Raw genomic sequence first — 8,852 nt, 5'->3', positions numbered from 1 at the left:
GCAGTTCTCTGCAAAGCTCATTTTCAGCCACACAGTATGGCTGTACTTAATCACTGCATTAACAAAACGCTAGTCATCCAACATTCAAAAACATGCAATGGTGACAAATAGCAGACATATTTTAATCCATCAGTAAACAGAATAATTTTAGGTAATATTTACTGAACAATTTTTATGTGAGAGGGACCATGCTGTTTTCACATGGTATGGAAAAAGTGTTGTATAGTGGTTAAAGATATTGACACTGGAGTTTGTCTGATTTTAATAAAATTGATCTCATCACACTTAAATGAAAACATTTCATGTCCAATTAAATCCTTAAATTAGCGAGAAACTTCTCTAGATCCTCAGATATAATTGTTACATTTTTAAAGTTTTACTAACTCTGTGCTTCATAATCAGTTCTTAAAAACAGGATTAAAGTTTATTAGTATAGTAGGCAGAATTCTAAGAGGGCACCCACAATTATGGTGCCAGCCTCTGGTGTTCATGTCCTGTATAACTCACTGCCTTTCAGTGTGAGTCAGGTCTCTGAATAGGCTACCACAGGTAGGATACACTCTATGATTAAGTTATCTGGCAAGGGAGAGGGGATTTTGCAGAGGTAATTAAGACCTCTAATCAGTTGACTATAATTTACTAAAAAGGGAGATTATCCTGAGTGGAGCTGAGGTAATCAAATTAGCCATTTAAAAGGAGACTAGAAGCAGTGGAGGGATGCCAAAAGTGAGAGTAATTCAAAGCAGGAGAGATGTGCTACTTCTGTCCTGGAAGAAGTGAATTTCTTCTTCAAGAGCAGACCATGTGACAAGGATGGATGTTTGGTTTCTGCTCAACAGCCAGCAACAACAATGGAACTTCAGCGCTATAACTACAAGGAATGGAATTCAGCCAAAAAGCAACGGAATTCTACCAACAACCAGTAACACTGTAGGGATGAGAGTCATTCCCGGCAGACAAGAGATGTGATGATCAGAATCCCAACAGGTCTCACAAGTCCGGGCATATTCTCTGCCCTACCTTCTTGCCTCTCTTAAGCTGACCTAAGTCACGTAGCAGAAAGCCGCCTTCCCAACTTAGCAGACCAAGCTGAATTCCTAACTAGAAAAGAAAGAACCTAACCATTCATCTCCTTGAGTAATGTCTTTCAGGTTGCTGAATCGGGACTCTGGCTTTCCTGATTAAAAACCTTACCAGATCTAGCTGGCGAGCGATGAGAACTCCAGGAATGACTTTCTTCTCATTATAATCTTACTGTAATACTGAGCCCACCTATGGCGGGGCTTTATCCGCCATTTTTCTGTGCACGGGTCGCACCTTGGGGCGTGATGCCCCATCACACAGGCACAGAGAAGAACTCACGTAAACGTGCACGTGCGGCTCTTTTCCCCCGCGTCAGCTTCCTTAAAAGGACAAGAGCCTAGACTTCCCGGGAGCTAGCACCGGGATCCCTTTCCTGTAATGCTGTTCTCTTGCACTGCTCCAGCCGTATGCCTATTAAGACTTGCCTGAAAAACATTTCTTTGGCTTAGTGCTAATATCTACGTGACAGCCAAAAAACTAGAGGTCCAGGGTACCATAACAAGATGGGGATTATAGCCCTGCCTGACACCTTGATTCCAGCACAGTGAGACCCAGAGCAGAGGACCTAGCTCTTCATATCCAGAGTCCTGGCCCATAGAAACTGAGATAATAAATTGGTGTTATTTTAAGCTGGTAAATTGGAGTAATTTGTTACTAAGCAATGGAAACTAAAGCAACCAGTAATCTAATTTTCCACATAGCTCTAAAACAATAAGCTTGGTTTGGGACCTAGATATGACCCCATTCTCATCTATTGAGGGAAATAATTTTGTGGTTATAATGCAGGTAGCAAACACTGCTGCCATGAAGAGATTTTATAAAATTAGGTTATGCCTCCCTATTAGAGTGTAGACTTAACAAAACCAATAATGTAGTTATTTTATCCTGAAAATTTAAATAGATAATTTAAAATATTAATTCTATGCATTTTGCTAGATATTCTTACAGAGAAAAACAAAAAGGAATAGAACCAATCCTAAATGAGTTTATAATCTGATTCAGAAGGGATAATTAACTTAGATTTAGAAAGTGGCTTCACATACAAATACTAAAGAATAATCATTTGACTCTCATTAGCATCCCTGCTTTGTCTTACTCAACTCCACTATGTGACTAAAGAAGACAGCACTTGTCTCTTAGCTCAAGGTGACAATGTAAAAGAGTTCTGTCCATTGAGATTTGAGCAGAAGTCTGCTGGTACTACTCTGTCACTCTACTTATTCCTTTCTGAAATGCAGATTTTATATTTGGAGATGTAGCAACAACCATCTTGCAGCTATGAGGGAAAGGCCAAAAAAATTCACAAATACGTCAAATACTCAGTTAATTTAGGTGGAGAAAAGTCTATTTGTTTAGGCTGATATTGGGTGGGTTTTTCATTACTTATAACCATGTTTTCATTAACTGCCAAATCCCACAATTTCAAAAACACAGTGCATTCACATGGAGTACAGTCCAAGAGTCTTATCATCTAGGCATACTATAAGTTACTGCAAGTAGAAAGGCAGTACATAATGGAAAAACCTCAGGCCCATTTTGTATTCCCTCATCTTTTTATCTATGCATGTTAAATGGTCAGGGCTCATTTAATTTATTGTACTTTCTAAGTTTAAAAAAGAATGGAAAATATCATAGAGCAAAACTGATGCTTAAAATATAACTCATTATAAGATTTTTTAAAATTAATATGAGAAAAGTTTCAGCAGTAACTATTAAATAAAGTTATTAAATAGTTTGTTTAGTTTATTACAGTTTTTGTTTTTACCCTTCATTGCTTCAAAACGAGATTGGAGATGACTTATAGAAATATGCACATTATTACAACAGATAATGACTAACAAATTGAAAGGTTGAAGTTAATGGAAAACATGCTAATCCTAAAATAGAATTAGAATAAAATACCATCATATTCTATGCAATAACTAATGATAATCCATAAGTTAATAGCTTCTTAAAGAAATAAGAGTAATCAATCAGCTTCAGTATTCATATCCAGTGGATAAAAATATATCAACCATTCAGAGAGTGCACAATTTTTCTTATTTTTGAGATCTGAAAGAAATTTCTCTGTTTTGTAGAAGAAACATTGTATGGTGCCTGTACATCATCTTAGTGAGTACCTATTCATTAAAAGCAACAGCCCATTCTTAATAGCTAATTATCTCAAAGCAATTTTAGAGGAGAGCTCAGCAAATAGCCTCTGCATATTAAGGCCTCATTAAATAAGTAACAAAAATGTTAAAACCTTAAAGGAATGGACAAATAATATGAATCTTTAATTTTTACGTGGAAGACAATAGATGGTTCACGTGCAGAAAAATATCAGCTACACTAGTAATCAAACATACATAAGTTCATAGAGAAAAAACATATCATTGCTATTAATACGTATTTTAATAATTATAATCTGTATTAACTATTATATGATTTAAAGAGATTCATTCAGTGCATGTTGCCAAGCAGAGCGTTCATTATTTTGAGTGAATAATTTGCCATCTATATTCAGTAGCCCTAGTGTTTACATCCTTTAACCCAAAAGTTCACTTGAGGAATCCTGTTTACATCAGTCTTATATAAAATGTTTTTTTCTCAAGCCTTCCATTCTGCTACCTCCTGCCTCACTTCGGCAAAGTTCTCAAAACCTCTCGAGATTTAGTAAAATAAAGTAACTGACAGAGTTGTGAGTTGGCACATCTAATTTCAAAAATCACAAATGATGTCAATGTGGAGGCTCATTAAATGTTGAATATAGACATTTAACCCTGTCATTTTACATGAGATTAAAGGAATGTATCATAATTAAGATATAATTAATTATACACATAATTAATAATCATAATATATAATCATAATACATAATTAATGTATCATAATAAAGATGACAGATTTAATAGCAGAGTCCAGTTGGAATCAATTTCTTTGAGGTCCTTGTGTTCTTTTCACAGTATGATACAGACAAGGATGGCACATATGATCCAAAACTAGAGCTGATTTTGGCTTGTCTTTTATTAAAACAAGCAAGCAAATAAACAAAGAAAACAAAAACAAAAGCAAACTCCCTTGACCACTTGCTCCACTGACCTAAGGGACTGTCTGTATTCAATGATTCACTAATTTCTTCTCACTTACTCTGATTATGCTTCTTTTCTTCTGAAACTGCTCTTTTCAAGGTCACTAACAACTCTTCCATTTTGCCAAATCACGGCCATTAAAGATTGAGCTTCTACTTGATTTCTCAGTAGTACTAGACACAGGTGACAACATTCTCCTTAAAACACTTTCTTGTCTTAACTTTTGTAGATAAACATGCTTTTGTTTTTTTTTTTTTTTTTTAATTCTGCCTAATAGAACATTTCCTGTTAGTCTGGAGAATAAATAAATAAGTACATTTTAAGTAAATTTTAGTTTCAATCTAAACAGTTTCTCAAGTTTACTGTTTTGGAAACTCGATCTTTTCATTAAATGCAAAGTAAATATGTAACCCTTTAAAAGAAAGACATTTCAGAAAGAGAATAGTTCTGAACTTTTAGAAGCATAGACATAATTTTTATAAGCAGCTGGGAGATAGTACAGAATTCCATTTGGAGAAATGTTTTCATATTCCAGAGCAAAGAATAGAAAGATTAGCAAGGATTCAGTATTTAACTTTTGAATTAGTGTTTGTTAACTGATTTGCATTTTTAAAGGAAGATATCAAAAAAGTTCTACTTCATTTGTGAGAACAGAAAAAACTATAAATAGTCTAAGGTAGTACAGATAAAATTATAACCTTTAATGTCAAGGAGAAATGCAAATTAAATACATTTTAGCTAAATTTTGTTATTTCCCCAAATGATACTATAAATAGCTCATAAATGCTAAATTGTGCCAAGTAGTTACAGTAGTAATTATCATCTTATTATCTTATTAAATAAGAACCAGTAGATACCATAACTATGTCTACAAGTACTAGGAGGGAAAAATGTACAGAATGTTACCCACAAATGTGTAAATTAAAAATAAACTTATTGTGCATGTCTAATGCTTGGTTAACTCACATATCACAATAACTCAGTAAGTCTTCCATTTACTGACAAATGTAAATGGAAGTAAATATGTAATGAATCACTGTAATTATAAGAGGAGAACACTTGAAACAGAAAGATTTCACAATACCAGAAACTCATTTCTCATTTCTGGGACCGAAACATTTTAATAATGAGGGGAAAATCCTCACCATCTTTAGAATTGTTACTTACATGGATCAACTAATTTTGATTTACTGAATTCAAACTACTGTGAGTAATTGAACTAGCATTTGTCACTGTGGAAGATACTGGTAGGTACAAGAATAAAAATTACCCAGCCCTTTGTATTTAAAAAAGCAGCAACAAAAAGACAAGGCGTGTGTGTGTGTGTGTGTGTGTGTGTGTGTGTGTATTTATATATGCCTGATATATACATATGTATGTATATAAAATTAAAGTTTCATATATATATATCAGCCATAAACTGTTTAGGTTTCTCAGGCTTACGTTCGTACGTTTTTGGAAACTCTATCTTTCATTAAATGCAAAGTAAATGTGTAAGCCTTAAAACATTGCAAATGAAAGTATTTTTTTCCCTATTGGCCATGTGAAATGTGGGAGCTAGTTGATATGTGTCCTAAGTGAGACAATAAGAGATAACAGGTTTCATCACAGTAAGATGGGTCAGCCAATGGTAGCCCATGACGTCTAAGAAGAAATAAAAGAATGGAAAAATACATTCAATGCAAATGGAAACCAAAAAAACACAGGAGTATCTGTGTTTTTGTCAGACAAAATAGATTACATGAAAAAAAACTGTAAGAGGAGACAAAGAAGGTCACTATGTAATGATAAAGAGGTGAAATCAGCAAGAATAGAAATAGACACATCAAAAAAAGAAAATTGCAGGCCAATATCTATGATGAAAATTGATGCAAATATCCTCAACAAAAGACTAGCAAGCTGAATTTAAGAATACATTAGAAAGTTAATTCATCATGATCCAAGTGGAAGCTATCCCTGGACTGCAAGGATGGCTCAACATATGCAAATTAATCAATGTGATATCAACAAATAGAAAAATATTTCATGTTAATGGATTCAATCAATATTGTTAATATATTTATACTACCCTAAAGAGTCTAAAGATTCAGTGTAATTCCTATTAAAATACCAATGACATTATTCACAGAAACAAAAAGAAAATTCCTGAAATGTATATGGAACCACTAAAGGCCCAGAATACACAAAGCTGCCCTAAGCAAAAAGAACAAAAATGGAGTAATCACATTACCTGACCTCAAATTATACTACAGAGCTATAGTAAACAAAACAGCATGGGACTGGTATAAAATCAGACACATAGAACAATGGAATAGCATACAGACCACAGGAACAAATTCACATACCTACAGTAAACTCATTTTTGACAAGAGTAACAAGAAGATACACTGCGGAAAAGACAGTCTCTTTAATAAATGGTTCTGGATATCCATATGCAGAAGAATGAAACTAAAATACTATCTTTCACCATATACAATAATCAAATCAAAATGGATTAAAGTCTTAACTCTAAGACCTCAATGTATGAAACTACTTCAGGAATACACTGGGGAAACTCTCCATGACATTGGTCTGGGCTACAGTGTTTTGAACAATACCCCACCAGCACAAACAACCAAAGCAAAAACTGACAAATGGGATTACATCATGGTAAATGGGGTATCCAACCCTTCAAACCTTTATCCTTTATGTCATAAACAATCCAATTATACTCTTTTAGTTATTTTAAAACGTACAGTTATTTTGACTATAGTCACCCTGTTGTGATATCAAATACTAGAACTTACTCATTCTTTCTGTTTTTTGTACCCATTAACAATCCCCACCCACCCCCAGGCCTGCCAGTATCCTCCCTAGCCTCTGGCAACCATTCTTCTACATGCTATGTCCATGAGTTCATTTGTTTTGATTTTTAGATCCCACAAATAAGTGAGAACATGTGATGTTTATGTTTCTGTGCCTGGCATATTTCACATAAAATCATGATCACCAGTTCTATCCATGTTGTTTTAAATGACAGAATCTCATTTTTTAATGGCTGAATAATACTCCATTGTGTATATGTACCACATTTTCTTTAACCATTTATCTGTTGATGAACACTTAGGTTTCTTCCAATTCTTGGCTATTGTGAATAGTGCTGCAACAAACATAGGAGTGCAAATATCTCCTTAATATATTGATTTCCTTTCTTTTGGGTATATACTCAGCAGTAGGATTGCTCGATCATATGGTAGCTCAATTTTTAGTTTTTTGAGGAATTTCCAAACTCTTCCCCATAGTCGTTGTACTAATTTACATTCTGATCAATAGTGTACAAGGGTTTCCTCTTCTCCACATCCTCACTAGAATTTATTATTGTCTGTCTTTTGGATATAAGCCATTTTAACTGAGAGAGATGATATCTAATTGTAGTTTTGATTTGCATTTCTCTGATAATCAGTGATGTTGAGCACCATTTCATATGCCTGTTTGTCATTCATATGGCTTGTTTTGAGAATATCTATTTAAATATTTGCCCACATTTTGATCAGATTATTAGATTTTTTCCTAGCGAGATGTTTGAGCTTCTTATATATTTTAGTAATTAATTTCTTGTCAGATAGGTAGTTTGTAAGTATTTCCTACTATTCTGTGGGTTTTCTCTTCGCTTTGTTGATTGTTTCCTTTGTTATGCGGAAGCTTTTTAACTTGATGTAATCCCATTTGTTCATTTCTGCTTTGGTTGTCTGTGTTGACGGGGTATTGCTCAAAAATCTGTAGCCCAGGTCGGTGTCCTGGAGAGTTTCCACATTGTTTTCCTGAAGTAGTTTTATAGTTTGAGGTCTTAGATTTAAGACTTTAATCGATTTTGATTTGATTTTTATATATGGTGACAGATAGAGTTCTAGTTTCATTCTTCTGCATATAGATATCCAGTTTTCCCAACACCATTTATTGAAGAGACTGTCTTTTTCCCAGTGTATGATCTTGTCATTTTTGTCAAGAATGAGTTCATTATAGGTGTGTGAATTTTGTTGTTTATATTAATTGTAATATTTAATTTTTTCTTCCTGGTAAAGTTAACATTTTATTGAATTTTAAAATATAATTAGCGAGTTTCTTCATTAATTTTAATATTTGAAGTTTTCTGATAATTCCATTAAAATTTTCAATCTTTATCAAAATCAATGCAGGATTAGAAACATGTTTTAATAATGAATATTATTGACTTCTACTTTTGATGGTTTTACCTACTAATGTTATGCTGATGGCTTTTAAATATACATCTAAAGATTAAAGTCTCTCTTGAGCTTAAAGGCAAACATCAAATTTCCTACTCTACATATTCACTTGGAATTTTTTGTAAAATATTATACTTAATATATTCAAAGCTAAACTTGTTAGCAATGTTGCTTGATCTCTATTCAATGCTACTATTAATAATAAATAATATATAATCTTTATTGAACTTATTTTAGGCACCATGCTGAGTGCTTAATGGATATCTCCTCATTTAATCATCAAAGCTCTGTTGAGAAGTAATAAGATAAGTAATAAATAAGAAAATTAAAATGTAACTTGGCCAAGGAAATGTGCTAGCATTTGAAGCCACTTCCCTTATTTACCAAACCCTTGATCCCAACTCCTACTTCTTAATTGTATATACTATCATTATGTACGTTCAAAATTTCTGGATTATTTTTTGCTCTTTCACTT

The sequence above is a fragment of the Rhinopithecus bieti genome, unplaced genomic scaffold, assembly GCF_001698545.2.
Source record: "Rhinopithecus bieti isolate Rb0 unplaced genomic scaffold, ASM169854v2 scaffold_66661, whole genome shotgun sequence".
Classification (NCBI taxonomy): Eukaryota; Metazoa; Chordata; class Mammalia; order Primates; family Cercopithecidae; genus Rhinopithecus; species Rhinopithecus bieti.
This window is presented reverse-complemented; position numbering follows the sequence as displayed.